Here is a 16956-nt window from a genome sequence, read left to right as displayed (position 1 = left end):
AGACAACTGCCAGGTTATCTAACCTTGTATTATTGAGTCATGGTTTTAACGCACGTAAGCGCGTGAAAACGGATCTCGCATACGCCTGCCTATGGAGTTCCAGCTTAACACGACAACTCGTTTGAAGGCGCTTTAATCAATAATCAATTTTGGATTTTAAGTTATGATGTCGGTTATGTCCAAGGCTGAGGTGAGCTCAGCCGAACTAGAGTGCGGCGGAGGTCCCACTAACCCCCATCAAACAAAACACAATTTTCTCGTGTATTTAATTCGAGCACACACACACACACACTGCGCTATGACTAGAGTGCCGGCAACCTTATGTCCAAAGACATTGACTCTCGGCAATGGAGAAGCGACTGGTGAGCGACAGGTGATGATTCTCCGTAGCAGCGGGTGATTAGCGGGCAACAGCGAGGGGCACTCGCAGCGCGGCGGGTGATTCTCTGTAACGTGGTGAACGCTCTCAACAGCTTCGGATGCTTTCAACGGTGACGGATTGCTCCCAGTAGTCCTGAAAACCTCGGCAAGCGATTCCCGGCGACAGTTGAGCGACCTAGCAAGACTCTAAGGCACCGCCGTTTCCATAATCGCACGCTACATGAGTAGGGACTGGAAGGCGGTGTCCACGACACGGAGTACGGTGGCTCGGCCATTTATGTGTGATAACCATTTATTCCCAACGGGACTGAAAGTTAGCTGCTCCCCAAAGGACCAAGTACGGAGCAGTACCAAAGCAAAGTATAAAATAAATTTGCAAATTTCTAACAATGCTCAGAAATAAATATAATTTTGAGTAGTAACATAAAATATTTTCTTTAAAAAAAAAATGAGTTTATGTACAAACATGTGTGTATGTATATATGTATGTATTTTCGTTTGTATACCACATAGAAAAGAATAAAAACCATGTTTATTTGAAGTACACTTAATAAAACCATCAAATGTTTACAAAACCGCCATTCTTTTATTAAAACAAAAAATAATATAAAAATTAAAATATGCATGCATCGCTTTTTAAATGCTTTAGTTGAAACGCTCACCAAGAGCTTTTTTGGGAGCAGCAAGGGAGCGCTTCTTTCTAATGACACACAATGTTAAAATACAATGAAGTGTGAAATTAGGAAGGGAGCGCTTACTGCTGAATATGGAGCGCTCCAATAAAACTAATGGAGCGCTTCTGGCCCCGTTGGGTTATTACAAATTCTTTGCATAGTAGTATAGATAATAATTATTATTTTTGTCTTTTTTATATAAACGAAATTAAATATGTAAAGACTTAAACAGGTGTTGGAAAAGCAACGATCTCTCGGTGGAGGACGGCGGACACTTCAGATAGGGTGGGAGGACGTTATCCAGTGGGATGCGGTAGCACTCGGCTAGTTCTTCGATTCTCTCGAGGAAATCGTACAGCGCGTTGCCTCCCGAATAGTGCACATCCCAGCGACGAACGGTGTTCATTAGTTCGGCGTCGCTCGTCTCGTTGCGTCTTGGCGTTACATGCCCAGTCTCTTCTGGTTGTGGGCTTGTGTTGTCGATCTGGACGGTGGGAATGGTGCTGAGTGGCAGCTTCACGGGCCTCTAATCTTCCGCTTTAATCTCCTCTTCTAGGTCTCTCAGTAGGTCATCTGTTGATTTGCGGTTGCGCTTCGCCTTTACATATGCGCTAAGCGCGTACCAAAACGCCTACCAAATCAGTTTCCAAACTATCAAAATTTGTTCATCATTAAAACGAGTTTTCCCCAGTTTTCGGGGTTTTTAGCTACACAAATTAGCAGTAAAAATTAAAACTACACATAATATTGTTTACAGTATTGGTTAACCATTCACACCAATCTTTAAGATTAAACAAAAGAAATTAAATAAAGGAATTAACGTAGTGTATAAACAACTTTTGTAAAATATGTAAATATCTTTGGGATTGACTCAGCTCATATCAAAAATTTTTTTTTGCGTGTGAAAAAGCAAAAGCAGACATTTTATGCATTACGATAAAAAAAAATTTTAAATTTGATTCAATTTGCATACACTCACCCTTTTTTACCAGTACACTCACACTTTGCAAATTGTCTATCACCAATTTTTCTTTCAAGACAATAGATAATTTCTCGTTAATTTCAACAGCTAATAGGTCATAGCTTTGGGAAGTGAGTTTTCGTTAGCAGAAAATTGTCTGCTTAATAGAATATAGAAAAAATAGAAGAAATCTTATACGTGTAAGCAAAGTGAAAGCAGTGCTTTGAACGCGTGAACGCAAATTAAGCGAACAAATTTTAATGTTCAATTTGGTTCTATTTTCAAAATATTTTTGCCTACCAAAGGCTTCATCAAACCAACCAAGCTGCCAACAGAGAATGAAGCTACCAATTTTGGTCCAATTGGACCAAAACGGCAACGCTGGTGTACATGGATTCGTGTGACATGATCGCATATCTTCTGCCAGTTCTCGCTTGATGCTAACATACTATAGTCTAGTATGCCGGCATGGATCGTGTCTCAGGGGCGTAGTGGGGGAACGAGAACATTTTCTCTTATTCCTATTCACCTCGAACAGTACGGGGAGTAGTTATTCCCAAATCTATTCAGATACTCACGATAAGGACCGTGGCCCGAGAGGAACTGGGTTAGATGAAAAATACATTATCCGTGAGACCTGTTCAGCCATTTTTCAACGTTAGGAATGAGCTTGTGGGTCCACCTCCCTTTTTCTGAATCGTTCTATCGTTTCTGCCAGATTACCATAGAGCGACACCTTTCCTCTCTAGCTATTGTCTTTCGCGTTAGACCATCGCTGTTCTCAGACAGGCGATTATATATTATTTTCATCTCTTGTGCGAGAATGTCTACTGGGACCAGTCCAGCGATAACAAGGATGCTTCGTCAGAAATTGTGCGGAATTCGCAAACAGCTCTCAGTGCACTTAAGCGATACACGGTTGTTAGTTTCTGTGCGTAACATGCTTCGTTACAAAGTGGCTGACAATAGTTTTGGTTTTCGTCGTTCCTTTTCCAGCGAAACAAGATGGCGCAGAACCGCTCAAAAGATCGGATTTTTTTTCTGTATTGGTCTTGCGTGATTTTATGTCGTTATTTCACAAGAATGATAGAATACACGATTGCGCCGTCCTGGCTGCGATGAAATTTCTGTACAAAAAGTAAACAAAGCCGTATTGGATGTCAAAAAAATTTCAGAAGAGCAATTTTCTTAATTTTCACCTTTTCGATAGGAAACGTGTTTTAATTGTGCTAAATTGTAAAATACAGCAGAATCCAATCCAGAATTCGTTTCAAAAATGTGATTATTTGATTTTCAAAATTTAACAACCACTCTTGAGATTGGTTACAAATTGTAAACACAAAATATGTAGTGTGTTATGGAATGGTCGAGACCACGTCACATAGAGCATAGGTGGGCAATTTTTGCTCGCGAGCAACGCCAGTGCCGCAGTTCGTATACGTATACAGAAGCAAAGCAGCGAATTTTAGCACACGCTTGCCACATTTTGTGTAGGAAATTTACAAAAAATGCCCGAAGCAGGAAGTGGTGGGTTATTCTTAAATTGGTGTTTGTGTGCGTTTGCTACGATTCAAACACAAAATAGTGCAACTCTATATAAGCTCTACAGTTTATTGTTCAAAGAACTTTCAACAGCCGACAATGTCCATTATGCTGTTATTCCTACGTATTTTAATATAACCAAACTGTATTTTTCATGCCGTGTGAATTTAAAAAAAATATAAAATGGGCTGCTTGCTGACCACCGTTCACTGATTTTATAAAAAGTTCCATGATTTTTATAAAAAAAGAGCACAAATTTCATACTTTATTTTATATATTTTTTTCTATCTAAAGAAATCGATAGAGAAATGTAAATGCTGGTTTATGTCCAAAAATACTTAATGAATAATATTTATAAGTTATACTCTATTTTTAGGACTAAATACCTATTTATATGAAAATAATAAAATCTAAACACCGTAACCATCTGGCCGGTGAGCAAAATTTTTCGTTTGTAAAAGTTTCTATAAACTAATAATATTAGTTACTAAAACTTCCAAGATTCATTATTCCACTTTACGTATAAGCAAAATAGACCAAAAGCCCCACTTTTAGTACACTTATAAAAAAACGTGGCAATCATAACTGAGCGCAACGCACTAATTTCATGACAAAATGAGACTGTGTTGGTGTGCCCAGCATTGACAAGAGAATGGAATGCAAAAAAAAACTCAATCCCCTGCCAGCCACGGCTCACCACTTTCCCCTGAAATTCAAACGATTTACAAACACATTCACAACTTTTTAGTCATCTCACCCACACACTTACAAATTTTTTGTTGGAACTGTCAAACAATTTTCCTTTGTTAGAGCTGCGTACCCGATAAGAATTCGTGCTCTAATATGAATTCTATGCGCTAGAGCGAGGAAGCTAGGGACATCGAAGTTTTGATGACAGTATACGTACTGTCAAGAAATGTCAGTTTGCGAAAATTTTGAAGGTACATATTTAACAATTTTATTTGATTATAATGTAATTTTTCTTTTAGATTGCAAAACATCAGCGACTTAGCTGCATTCTAAAGGTGTATATTGAGATTTTATATATGTTTGAAAATTTTAATTGATATTTTTGTTTGTTTACAGATTTGGCATTCACCATCAGCACCTTCACCGCCAGCATCTTCATCGCCAGGAGCACCATCAGAAAACGGAGTTTATAAATAATTTAAAACTGTTAATATACATCAAAAAAAGGATTAATTGATTACCTTTCTTTTGATTATAAATAATATCGCTGAAATCGCTTTACGTTTTTATAAAAAATTTGCACCTTTTGCAAACATCTATATGTTAGCTGTGAAAAAGTCAAATTTTGCAAAGTCGTAACAAAACTAATAATAAAAAAATAAATTAATATATACTAAAAGAAAGGTAAATCGATTACCTTTCTTTTGATTATAATATTATTAAAGTCGCTTACCTTTTTGTATGGAAATTTTGCAACTTTTGAAAACATCTATTGTAAGCAGTGAAAAGGTGTAAAATTTTGCAAAGTTGTAATAAAACTGAACTTTTTTGAAGCACTATAAATGATTTTGCAACTGTTAATATATGTATATCAAAAGAAAGGTAAATCTATAACCTTTCTTTTGATTATAATATTGTTAAAATCGCTCAACTTTTTTATAGAAAATTTGCAACTTTTGAAAACATCTATATGCAATACTAATGATAAGAAATTAAGCAACCACATATGTATGTAAAAATATATTTATTAATAATGTTAACTATAATTTTTATTCATAATATTGACTATTAACTATGTACATTAGATTAACAAAGCATTTTGAAAATAAATTTTGCAAAATAAAAATGAAAAAAATTTTAAGAATTTTTATTTAAAGTTTCTAAGGTTATTTTGAATTCGCCGTGCAACCCTGCGTCGGCTGACGTGGGGAAATTTTAGAGGAGTGCAGCACATGTACACGGTGAAAGTGGTGACAATCTGCACACCGCCCATACAAAAGTCACCAGTTTTGAAGTGACCGAAACCCGCGGTTTCACCAGATTTTTCACTACTTTTGGCTGGCAGGGTCATGTATGATTGTACGTTTATGTGAGTGCAATCTGTCATTATCGTTCAGTACCAATACTATTTGCTGTAACAGGGTTGAGATTTTTGTACACAAAATGTTAAACCACAAGATTGCCATCTCCCTTAAAGTAAATATTTGGTGCTAAAATATTGTTTTGAGTTCTGTTGTTGCGACACAAATGGACACACCTACATACATTTTTAAAGCTGACTCCGAAAGGCAAACAATTTTATAAGAAGGGTTTTCAAGGCAGAAATATACTCGAAGGTTTGCCATTGCGTGCCGAAGGACGACTGCTATTTTGGGTTATTATCTGACCAGTAGCTCGTTTCTGTAACTCTTCTCGACCGATTATTTCTCTACTGCTAGAGAATATACGTCATTACTCATTAGCAGCAAAGAACAAGGCGGCGAATTCATATATGAATTCGAATTGGTAGATAATTGTTACAGAAACGAGCTACAGGGATCTAACCATGGTCCTATGGAGTGGAAGTATGCACATGTAATCACTATGCTACGTGTTATACATATCGCACGCCTAGGTCTATGGCGATGTTTTTGCATAAATCAATCCATAGGACCTACATCCAATAAATGCGAATAATTTTTTCTTCATGATTATATACATTAGCTAAAAAACTACTGTTATACCTGTTTTTGTATTAATTGTGTTGAATCTGTACGATCCACAAGCAGTTATATTTCCCTCTCTGAATTTTGAGTTACGGGCTGTTTTTGCTTACGCGTAAAAACACATTTAGCGGATTTAGCTCTAAATGCACATTTATCCATACACAATTCGTCACCTAAATTCAACTAAATGCAACTCCATTTCTGCCTTAAGAAACTAAATGCTAAAAGAAACCCTGTGATCTGTGACCCGTCCACATAGAACTTTGCCGTTGCGTTGGCGTTGGCGTGGCTTCAACAGCTACTATGAATACATGAATTCAAATGCAGCCGTCCACATAGCCAAAATTCGGCAACGCTCACGCCAACACAAATCAAAAAGATGACCAACTCTCAACTTTTCGCGTGCGTCGCTCGTCAGCTGTTGCAAATAAATAAAATTATGTGAAATATTATTCCTTTTAAATCAAGTGCGGGCAAGAAATATAGTTTTTAATGCAATTATTGATATGAAATATTAATTTATCTGTCGTTAGTATGTTAATTTAGAGACCCAAGCATTCGCTGCCAAGCGTTCATTGTAGCAAGCATACTTTTAACGTGCGTTCTGTCAAACCAACGCCAACGCTAAAGCCAACGCGAAAGTTCTATGTGGACCGGCCTTTATCCATCTATGTATATCGCAAAGCTCGAGAACGGCTGAACCGACTTTTTTGAAATTTCGGACACCTGCTGCAGACGTATAGGATGGTTATCAGGTAACGAAAATCCCGATATATAAAAGGGGCGTGGAGCCCCCAAAACAAACCGAATTTTTTAAACTCCATATCTCTGGGAATGCAATATCTTTAGAAATTTTCTGTTTTGGCATCACCGCATTCGTGATCGAGTAAAAGTTATCGAAATTTTGCATCACCACATTCGATATCGAACAGACGTTCGAGTAAAATCTTTCGAAACACCATTCGACAGTAAATTTTGTATCGATAAGTTCAAAATTATTATAAAACGACAAAATTTTAGAATATTTCTAGTGAAAACTCTTATACACTTTAATAATTTTTTTTTATTTAAAAACAAACATTAATGAAACCAACAAAAATAAAGATGTTGCGGAAAATATGCAGATCAACCGGATCTGGCCAGAAATATTCTGCGAAATTGCGCTCAAGGAATGACGGTAGCTCAAAGTTTTGGTAAAAATTTACCTTTTCATAATCTTCAGGTTTTGATCAACATTTTTGCAGTCTGATTTAACGCTTTCAAAATTCCATACAAAACTCAATTTCATTCTGTATCAATATGACTTATCCTGAGTTTCGCCTGAAAAAAAAAATTCACCCGATAATATGTCAACCGCCCATAGTAAAACCATGGAAACCAAAAGGGAAAAGTGAACCTGTTCGGGGAAAATGAAACTCATGATAAGGCTGACTATGAATTTTTCATAAACTTTGAAAGGTTATTCTAAATATCCTAAATACAGTTTTGGGTCTGTCAAAATTCTATTGGAACACAAAACTAGGCAACACTGCGCTGCGCGTCGCAATTGTGCTAACCAATATATGAAAAGCGCTAGCGCTATTAGCACCAAGAAACACATGAGACACACACAATTCGCCTTAATTCTCTGAAACATTACACGCACTTTTGCTTTTGAGTGGTGAGAACACCAGAAACTTGTGTACATATCCTGGACTATGCACTGGTGGCCCTATAATTAGAAAAGATTTTCTTTTACAAGTTTAGACTTTTGTTTTTATTTATTAGTTTTAAATTATTTCTTTAGAACAATATAGGACATGCTACAACGAAAAGCATGTGACTCAAAGTTTTAGACTTCGTAAAAGATTTTTAATAATTCCACGAAGTTCAAAATAAGTCATCCAAATTTTAAACTTTTTAATTGGAATTTTCTGAAAAAATCGGGTGTGCAGTTTTATAGCCTATTCAAATTTAGTATGACTTTGTGCAAATTTGAAATAGCTCAAAAATCTCCTTGATTTTTGAGAATTCTTTTCACTGACAATGTTAAAGGCCAATGTGCAACTCTCAAGAAAACGGTGAAGAAAAAAAATTGCCATTATTTCATGTATGTGTCCTGGGAATTTTGACATCTGATACTTGAAAGCCTGTTGTCTTACTATTTCATCAAGAAATAATGGAACCGGCATATATTTCTGTTGCAAACATGGGTTGCCTTGTGCTCTTTTTCACAAAAAACTTTAGAAACCCGTTGTAGAAAGCTCAGCAAATTTCTTAAGAACTGCGTACTGCCTTAAGGCCTGAATACAGCTCTCCAGAAAATCAAAAAATCCATATAAAATTACGTACAAGAAATGGCTAAGAAATTTTCTTGAGTCAAATTTCCTTAAGGCAGTACGCAGTTCTTAAGGAATTTGCTACGCTTTCTACTACGGTTTTCTAAGGTTTTTTTTTTGTGAAAAGGGCACAAGGAAACCCATGTTTGCAACAGATATATATCCCCGTTCCATTATTTCTTGAGGAAAGAGTGAGGCAACAGGCTGTGAAGTAATTAAAAATGTCAAAATTCCTTGGACACACACACGAAATAATGGCAAACTTTTCCTTGACCGGTTTCTTGAGCTGCGTACAGCGCATTAAGGAAATTTTACACAAGAAAATTTCTTAGCCATTTCTTGTACGTTATTTTATATGGAGTTTTTGCTTTTCTTGAGAGCTGCATACTGGCCTTAAGCGTTTTCTTCCATACAAAGTATATTCCATTTTTTTTTTTGTATGGAAGAAAATGCTTAACGTCGCACAGTGTTTCCACTATATGGAGGCAGATGGAAATAATAGTACACCTGCACCGATTTCACTGAAACTTGACATGTGCTCTAGTGTTACTTAGAAATAGAGAATTATAAAATTTTGTAAAGATGGAATAATTGCCACACCCTCTACTCTTGTGAGCGGAAACATTAAATCTCATCCGATTTCGAAATTTAGTTTGTAGTCTTTATTTTATTAGAAAAGCCTAAATATAAAATATGGGAAAGATTGGATTAGTATAACGTTCAAAACTCACAAAAAATGTGGGCCCAGTCATTAAATGTGATGGAATTTTGGGTAATTTTTGTTTCCTGCTTTCCACTCTCAGAAAACAAAGGTTATACAATAAAATGACTTAGGTGTCAATACTCCCTTTTTCCCAATATCTGGTGGGATTTTTTCATTGTTTGAAAAATTCGTTTCGCTAAATTATGCAAAAAGAAGCTGAAAATCAAAAATTAAGAAAATCAAAAATTACATATATTTGCAAAGTCGCGCGCAAAGATCAAATTATATATTCGAAAACTACATAAAATTCTCTAAAATATTAGTCTAATTTCAAGACCTGACTCACGACGCTACTCAAACTTTTTTTTACTAATAATCTTTAGCATCTACATTTCAAAGTCAATTTTTTGGTAAGAAAATAGGAAAATACCAAATAAATGATAAATACCTTCACCTGAATATTCCACGACATTTAGATAATTAATTAAAATTGAAAAAGAAACACTTTCTGTAATGGGTTCAGCGCCAAATGCTACTAAACTGATTAGTCGGTATCGCGCCCATTCCCGTATTTTTTTGGAAATGTATCGTTCGTGAAGAAGGGGGGTGAGTAAATAATGTAAAATTTGGTACTTATGACTTTTACTATTCCCTCTCTAAGTCAAACCGGTTTTTTTTACCAACTGTCATCATGACTTTTTTCTACCTGCCTCCATATAGTCCAAACACTGTGCGTCGTCAGCGAAAAAAATCTAAAAAATCAACGATATTTTTTAGCTATTTCAAACTTGCACAATGTTCTACTAAATTTAAGTAGGCTATAAAACTGCATACCCGAATTTTTTCTAGAAATTCCAATAAAAAAGTTTGAAATTTCGATGACCTATTTTTGTACTTCGTCGAATTATTATAAATCTGGTACAAAGTCTAAGAGTACAACTCCAGATCAAGCTTTTCAGGCTTTCAGCTACACAATTCAGCTATTGCTGATAGCCTGAAAAGCGTCGACCGCCCGAAAAGCTTGTTGTGGAGTTGTACTCTGAAACGTTGAGTTACATGTTTTTCGTTGTAGCATGCACCATATTTTTATAGAATAAACCAGCAGACCCGGCGAACTTCGTCCCGCCCAAAATAAATTTTTTTATTGAAACATTAGGACCAACGTTTTCGTCAGCAATTCACGTTCACGTTTGGTTTTATGGTCGACACAAGACATATCCTCCATTGCCGTCTTAAATAACCTGACGAAAGCGTTATACCGGGAAGAAGTCCTTGCGGCTCGATGATGAATCGTCCTTGAATCTGTATAGTATAGTTGGTGGCAATTTCCATACTGGTGAGTATCATTGGTCCACATTCTGTTTAGTCACCGTAAAGCAAGGACCGCAATGGTTCTGATGCTTGATTCAACGGGGGTAATTTAACTTTGATCCATGGTGCCTCCGAATTGACGGTTTTTAGAAATAACTCGGCTCCAGCGCCACCTTGCGCATCTTTTTTGCAATAGTATTGCCCCTATCGTTACCAATGCATATATATCTCGAATATGAGTCAATTCGGATCACAAATACGATTTTGAGTAATGACTCGACTCCAGCGCCACCTGGCGTTTTAAGTTGTGAACTTAAACTAAACATAAAAAAATTTCATTAAACCCGTTTCGGTCGTTTAGGAGGAGTTCACCCACCAGAATAAGTCTTTTACATACCGACACTCTTCGGCATTTTTTCCCATACAAAAAAAAACTATCACTCATTCGTTATAATACTTGCAATTTATGGTACTGAAATTGAATCAACTACAAAAGTGCATACTCAAAATTTAGTGTCATTTGATGCAAAATGAACTATATTTCTATAAAAAATTTATAAAAAAATTTATTATGAAAAAGAAAAAGATATCACTGTATTATGGGTGTATGTATTTACAGATAGGTAAAAGTTTCAATATGTTTTGAAAGCGCCACGCCCCCTTTTCCAGTAACCCCGAAATACCGATTTCTAGGACACTACCAGAAATACTTCAAGAGATATACGGTATGAAAAATTCGATATGTATGGGTGATGACACAATTCTTCTTCTTCTTAATTGGCACTATAACCGCCTAAACGATTTGGCCGAGTTCAACAAAGCACACCAGTCATTTCTCTTCTGTACCAACTGACGCCTATTGGAAATGCCAAGTGAAGCCAAGAACCTTCCACTTAGCTAGAACTACAGACTACTATCCCTGAAAATGCTATTCCTGCACCTTGCCCTGATGGTCACAATAATAAAAAAATACTGAAAAATTGTGCAATTGAAAAAAAATATTGTGTAAAAATCAGTGTTAGCTGTTCAATAAATGACTATAGGTGACTTTAGGGTCAAGGTGTAGGAATAGTATTTTCAGGGATTGAAGTCAGAAGTCAAAGCCTTAATTTGAGCCTAAGTGGTAGGTCCTATCACCTTTTTCTTAATTGCGGTAGGTACTCAAACTTCCCAAAATCAGTTTTTTCTGTTCATCAAATGGCTATAAGTGACCATTAAGCAAAGGTGCAGGAATTTTCAGGGATGGTATTCGAGATTTTTAGCTTTAATCTAAGCCTAGATGGAAGGTTCTACCACCCTTTGTTTCTTTGCTAGAGCTTCTCAAATATTGCAATAAACGCGATTTTTTTACAGTTTGACCTCGTTTTTCTTAAAATCTGGAGCTGATGGAAACTCTATACTTACGGATTCGTAATCAGCACACAAAAATCGGTCAAGCGTTAACATTTGCTGCATCATATTTTTTTCCAATTTTGTTGGCCTGTGTAGTAAGTATTGTTAAATAGCCAATACCCGCATGTTTGCGGCGCCTTCAAACACCTTTCGAACTGTAAAACAATGGGCCTCATGCATAAAAAGTGAGCTTAAGCTCCGACTCGATTTTCAGTACAAATTCTTGAGCTTGAGCTCACCCTTTCAGTGCAAAAATTGAGTCTGAGCTTAAGCTCACTTTTTATGCATAAGGCCCAATGACTCAATTCGACTCTACGCATATCAATAATGCGAGTATCGAATTTCAAGCAAATCGGACCATAGATAAGATTTTTGAAATAGATCGGTCCCTGGTCCACCTATCAGAAGAAAGTATCCTATATGTTAATAATAATAATAATAGATTGGCGCTTACACATATCTTAGTATTTGGCCGAGCTTCTCCTCCGACTTGTGGCGTGCGCCTTGATGTTGTCACACAAAGCGGAGGGACCTATAGTTTTACGCCGACTCCGAACGGCGATTGTGTGTGATTTATGAGAAGCTCTTTTTCATGGCACAGAAAAATTATCCTATATGTTAACCCAGGCAATAAGCTACCTACGTGCCGAATTTCAAGAAAATCGGACCGTAACTAAGATTTTTGCGAATAGATTGGCACCTGGTCCACCTTTCAGAAAAAAGTATACCATATGTTAATCCAGGCAATAAGCTACCTACGTGCCGAATTTCAAGAAAATCGGACCGTAACTAAGATTTTTGCGAATAGATTGGCACCTGGTCCACCTTTCAGAAAAAAGTATACCATATGTTAATCCAGGCAATAAGCTACCTACGTGCCGAATTTCAAGAAAATCGGACCGTAACTAAGATTTTTGCGAATAGATTGGCACCTGGTCCACCTTTCAGAAAAAAGTATACCATATGTTAATCCAGGCAATAAGCTACCTACGTGCCAAATTTCAAGCAAGTGGCAACGCAAATAAGATTTCTTCGAATAAATCGGTCCCTGACCCACTTAACGGAAAAAATTGATCGATATGCTAATCTAGGCAAAAGACTACCCACGTACTAAATGCAGTTTTTTAGCGTACCTCGACCCCTGCGCTACCTATCGGAAAAGTTAAAACTTTGTGCACTACTCCTTTTCAAAAACGCAGCAACCATTCGAATCGGTTATGTAACATAGGAGAAAATTGTTCCCAATTGCTTCATGCTCACAATGAATTTCACAATAATCCGATATTTTCCAAGCTTCACAACGAGTTTTCCTCCTATTCATCGTCCAAAATCATCAAATTATGCGATCAAATGCAAAATTTTGTAAAAAATCAAATTTTTCGCATTCTTCCAGATTTTTCTGAGTTTTCCACTTAGAATTTTCTATTTTTCCATTCGAAAGCCAATCCGAAGGAATTGCACACAAAATTCCATTAAAAAAATCCATTTTCGATTTTTCCGATTTCACAGCTTTTTCGGAGGGTTTTCCCAAAATTTTCAAATTCCTCAAAATTTGTTAATCGTTTGTCTCCACAATCTTCAGTTAATAATGAGTTAAGATAAACATAGGTATTTATTTTAAAAATTTCATCCAAGAAAGTTTTTCTGCATGAGTTTATGTAAGTTTCTACAGACAGTCTTTGGTTCGAATTTGACCAATCCGTAAGGTACAACATTTTAAACACCGCTAAAAACGTTGCTGGTAGGATTCCAGTTAATATGCGACATTAGGCGTGTGGATAGTCCCAATCCACTAGCTGTCTGGGCTACTCCCATATTTATCCATGCTTATAAAGTGGCACTATATTTCTACCAATACCAGCCAATTCTGCTCCATCGGAAGGCCACATTTTCAAAAAGTTTTCCGTAATTACCAAATATCAATTCAAAAAATTTTTAGAATTTTTTTTGTGAAAATTTAAAAATTTTTAAATTACTTTTCAAAAATATAATTTTTAAAAACCCTCACAACCAACATTTTCATGCTGTATAGCTGGAACAATTTTCAAAATTTTTAAAAATCCTTTAGTGTCTGTTTTTTTTACCTAGCATTTAATTTCACTAAATTACAGATTATTCTAAAGACCACTAGTAAATCATGATATTTTTGGCGTATTCTGACTCTTATATTTATACCTAATATATGAGTTAAATGCAGAGTATAGTTAATACATTTTCTTTTTATTAAAAAAGTCGAACAAAGTCGACATTTCTTTGTGGTACAGAGTCGATCTAAAAGTCGAAAGTCGACTTCTAGTGAAGTCGAACAACCCTAGATCGGTTGAGATTTTTTTAATTTTAATTTTAAATAATAAAAATAATAATGAAAGATCTGGCATCTTCCGATTATTTTGTTTTGCTTTGCTGTTCGTTTTCGTCTCAATAAAACATTAAAAGTGCATATTTCAAACATCGTTGTTAAGGAAGATTTTGTGAATTTGCGGGGGTTGTGGTTTAATCGGGAGTGTCGGGAAAGGATTTTGGTCCCATCCGGCCCGTCATATTTTTACAGATCTCCCGATACCGCCCATTCCGGCCAATTTTAAATCAGTACCGTGGGTGCCGCGGGTCCCGTTATCCCGCCAAAATCTCTATGTCACACGATTGGTTATTTGCCGAAATTTGGTGCAAATCGTATCCCAATTGTGTGAATACAGAAATATTTTTCTTTATCCCAATCACGAAAAATAATTTGTTGAAGTTTTTCAATAGAAGATTTGCTGTATTGTAACAATCTTTTGACTACAAAAAAAAAAAAATTGTCCCAATTTTTTTATTTTGTACCAACAGTCCAATATCAAATTGTACAAATCTGTACAAATGTACCAATCAAGCGACACTACCTTAAAAATGTATGCAATTAAAAAAAAATCAACAAATTTTTGTAAAAATTTTGAGTTTTTAATTAGATTCTGAGTATGCAGTTTTGTAGCCCATTGAATTCTAGTACAATAAAGTACAAGTTTCAAATGGCTCTAAATTACGGTTGATTTTTTAGAATTTTTAAAAAAGCTCGAAATTTGTACGAAAGTTTGTTGAATTTTTTTTAATATTGCACAAAGTTGAAAACTTGGATTTAAACGGGTTTTGCTAAAGAATGAACTATTTATTTTATAAAAAATAACCCTAATTAAATAACAACAAAAATAATACGTTAAAACTTGGCAACTAGTTGTTCGGCTACAATTTTTTGACCACTGTATGTATTTTTTATATATTTAATTCAGAGGTTCCCAAACTTTTTTTTCGCGTAGACCCTTTTCAAAACTTTACTGGTTTCGGTGGACCCCTGCTGAAACATTTCTAACATATTCCCAAAGATCGTCAAAAAATGTGAAGATTATATCCAACAATTTTAATTTGCATCGCGGGTGGGTTCCAAAACTAAATTCGGAGTGGCAAAAATAAGAACAAAATATTTTCTTGCGTTCTGTTTATTAAAATAATGGGATTAAACACTCCCAAGTTTTAGAAACAGAGCTCGTAAAGTTATTAAAGTACTCTCTCGTTCTGAGGAGTTATATCTTTTAAGAGCACTCCGAGCGCTAGCGTTATTTGCATTATCTTCTCCATAAACTTCTCACATGTTCGGACTACTCATGAATTTTCATGTGGCGTATTTGTAAAATAGTTTATTTGTGTTCATGGCATCATTTTCATTTTCGCTCTAGTCTGCTCAATGAGAGCAAAAAACGAGATAGACATTTCTAAATTGAAGGCAACATGAGTTTTGCCCACTTGCATGAGCGGCGAAGTATTCACCCAGTTTTTGATGGTGGCCTCGATGGCCAAAGTGGGAACTGCTGTAACTGGTTGCGGATCGAGGAATGCGTGGTCTAAACCAACTGTGGCCAAATAATCAGATGTCTCATTACCAGATACTCTCGAAGGACCTAGCATAGAGAGTAAAGTAAGCTCGTTATGTTTACCAACATAATTTAGTCGAGACTTGCATTGTCTTACATGCATTGCAAATACCTCAGCCTGGAAGACGGAAGCGTATCCCCATTAACGTAGAAAAAGACTCCAGATCCTGACCCAGAGTCAGTTTTGGAGCCATCAGTGAAGATTCCACAATGTGTGAATCCGGGCTCAGTACAGGAATTAAACCAGCATTCAGTCTCAGGGAACTCGACATTATAGAATCTCTTCACCAATGGTAATGGTGGCGTACTATCCTGTAGCATTGAAAAGACACAAGTGCTCAAATCTCTGTCGCCAGCAATTTTTGCCTCGCTTCACTCAGTGCTATACCAACATCCGTTTCTTTTAAGTCTGCAGGTGGAATTCAAGGCTTCCCCACGTATGAAGACACAACGACAGTAAGTGTAGCAATGTGTCAAAAGCACTACACAACACTCAAACAAATTAAAGTTAAATCGGATATTGTCCATACGCCATTACGCCGACTCCGAACGGCGATTGTATTTTTATGAGAAGCTGTTTTTCATGGCAGAAAAACACTCGGAGGTTTGCCATTGCGTGCCGAGGGACGACCGCTGTTAAGAAAGAACCTTTTTTCTATATTTTTTGCGATGTTGCTTTGACCAGGGTTTGAACCCACATAATATAATATAACATAACATAACATAATATAACATATCATAACATAACATAACATCACAAATTGACATAACATAACATAACATAACATAACATAACAAAACATAACCTAACATAACATAATATAACATAACGTAACATATCATCATAATATAACATAACATAAGTTAACATAAGCAGCATAACAACATAACACAACACTACACAAAACAATAAAACACAACACAATACAATACAACACAACATACCACGGTATTCTTCAATTTTATCTTTTTCTTTTTCTCTTTTTTTGTTCTACCTTTGGCTCTACCTTTTTTATCTTTTCATTTTTAACCGACTTCCAAAAAAGGAGGAGGTTATCAGTTCGTCAAAATTTTTTTTTTTTTTTTTTTTTTTT

The sequence above is a fragment of the Rhagoletis zephyria genome, unplaced genomic scaffold (assembly GCF_001687245.7).
Source record: "Rhagoletis zephyria isolate East Lansing unplaced genomic scaffold, Rhagoletis_zephyria_1.1 Rzeph_scaffold_00117, whole genome shotgun sequence".
NCBI classification, from domain to species: domain Eukaryota; kingdom Metazoa; phylum Arthropoda; class Insecta; order Diptera; family Tephritidae; genus Rhagoletis; species Rhagoletis zephyria.
The sequence above is the reverse complement of the archived record's forward strand: the minus strand, read 5'-3'. Positions refer to the sequence as shown.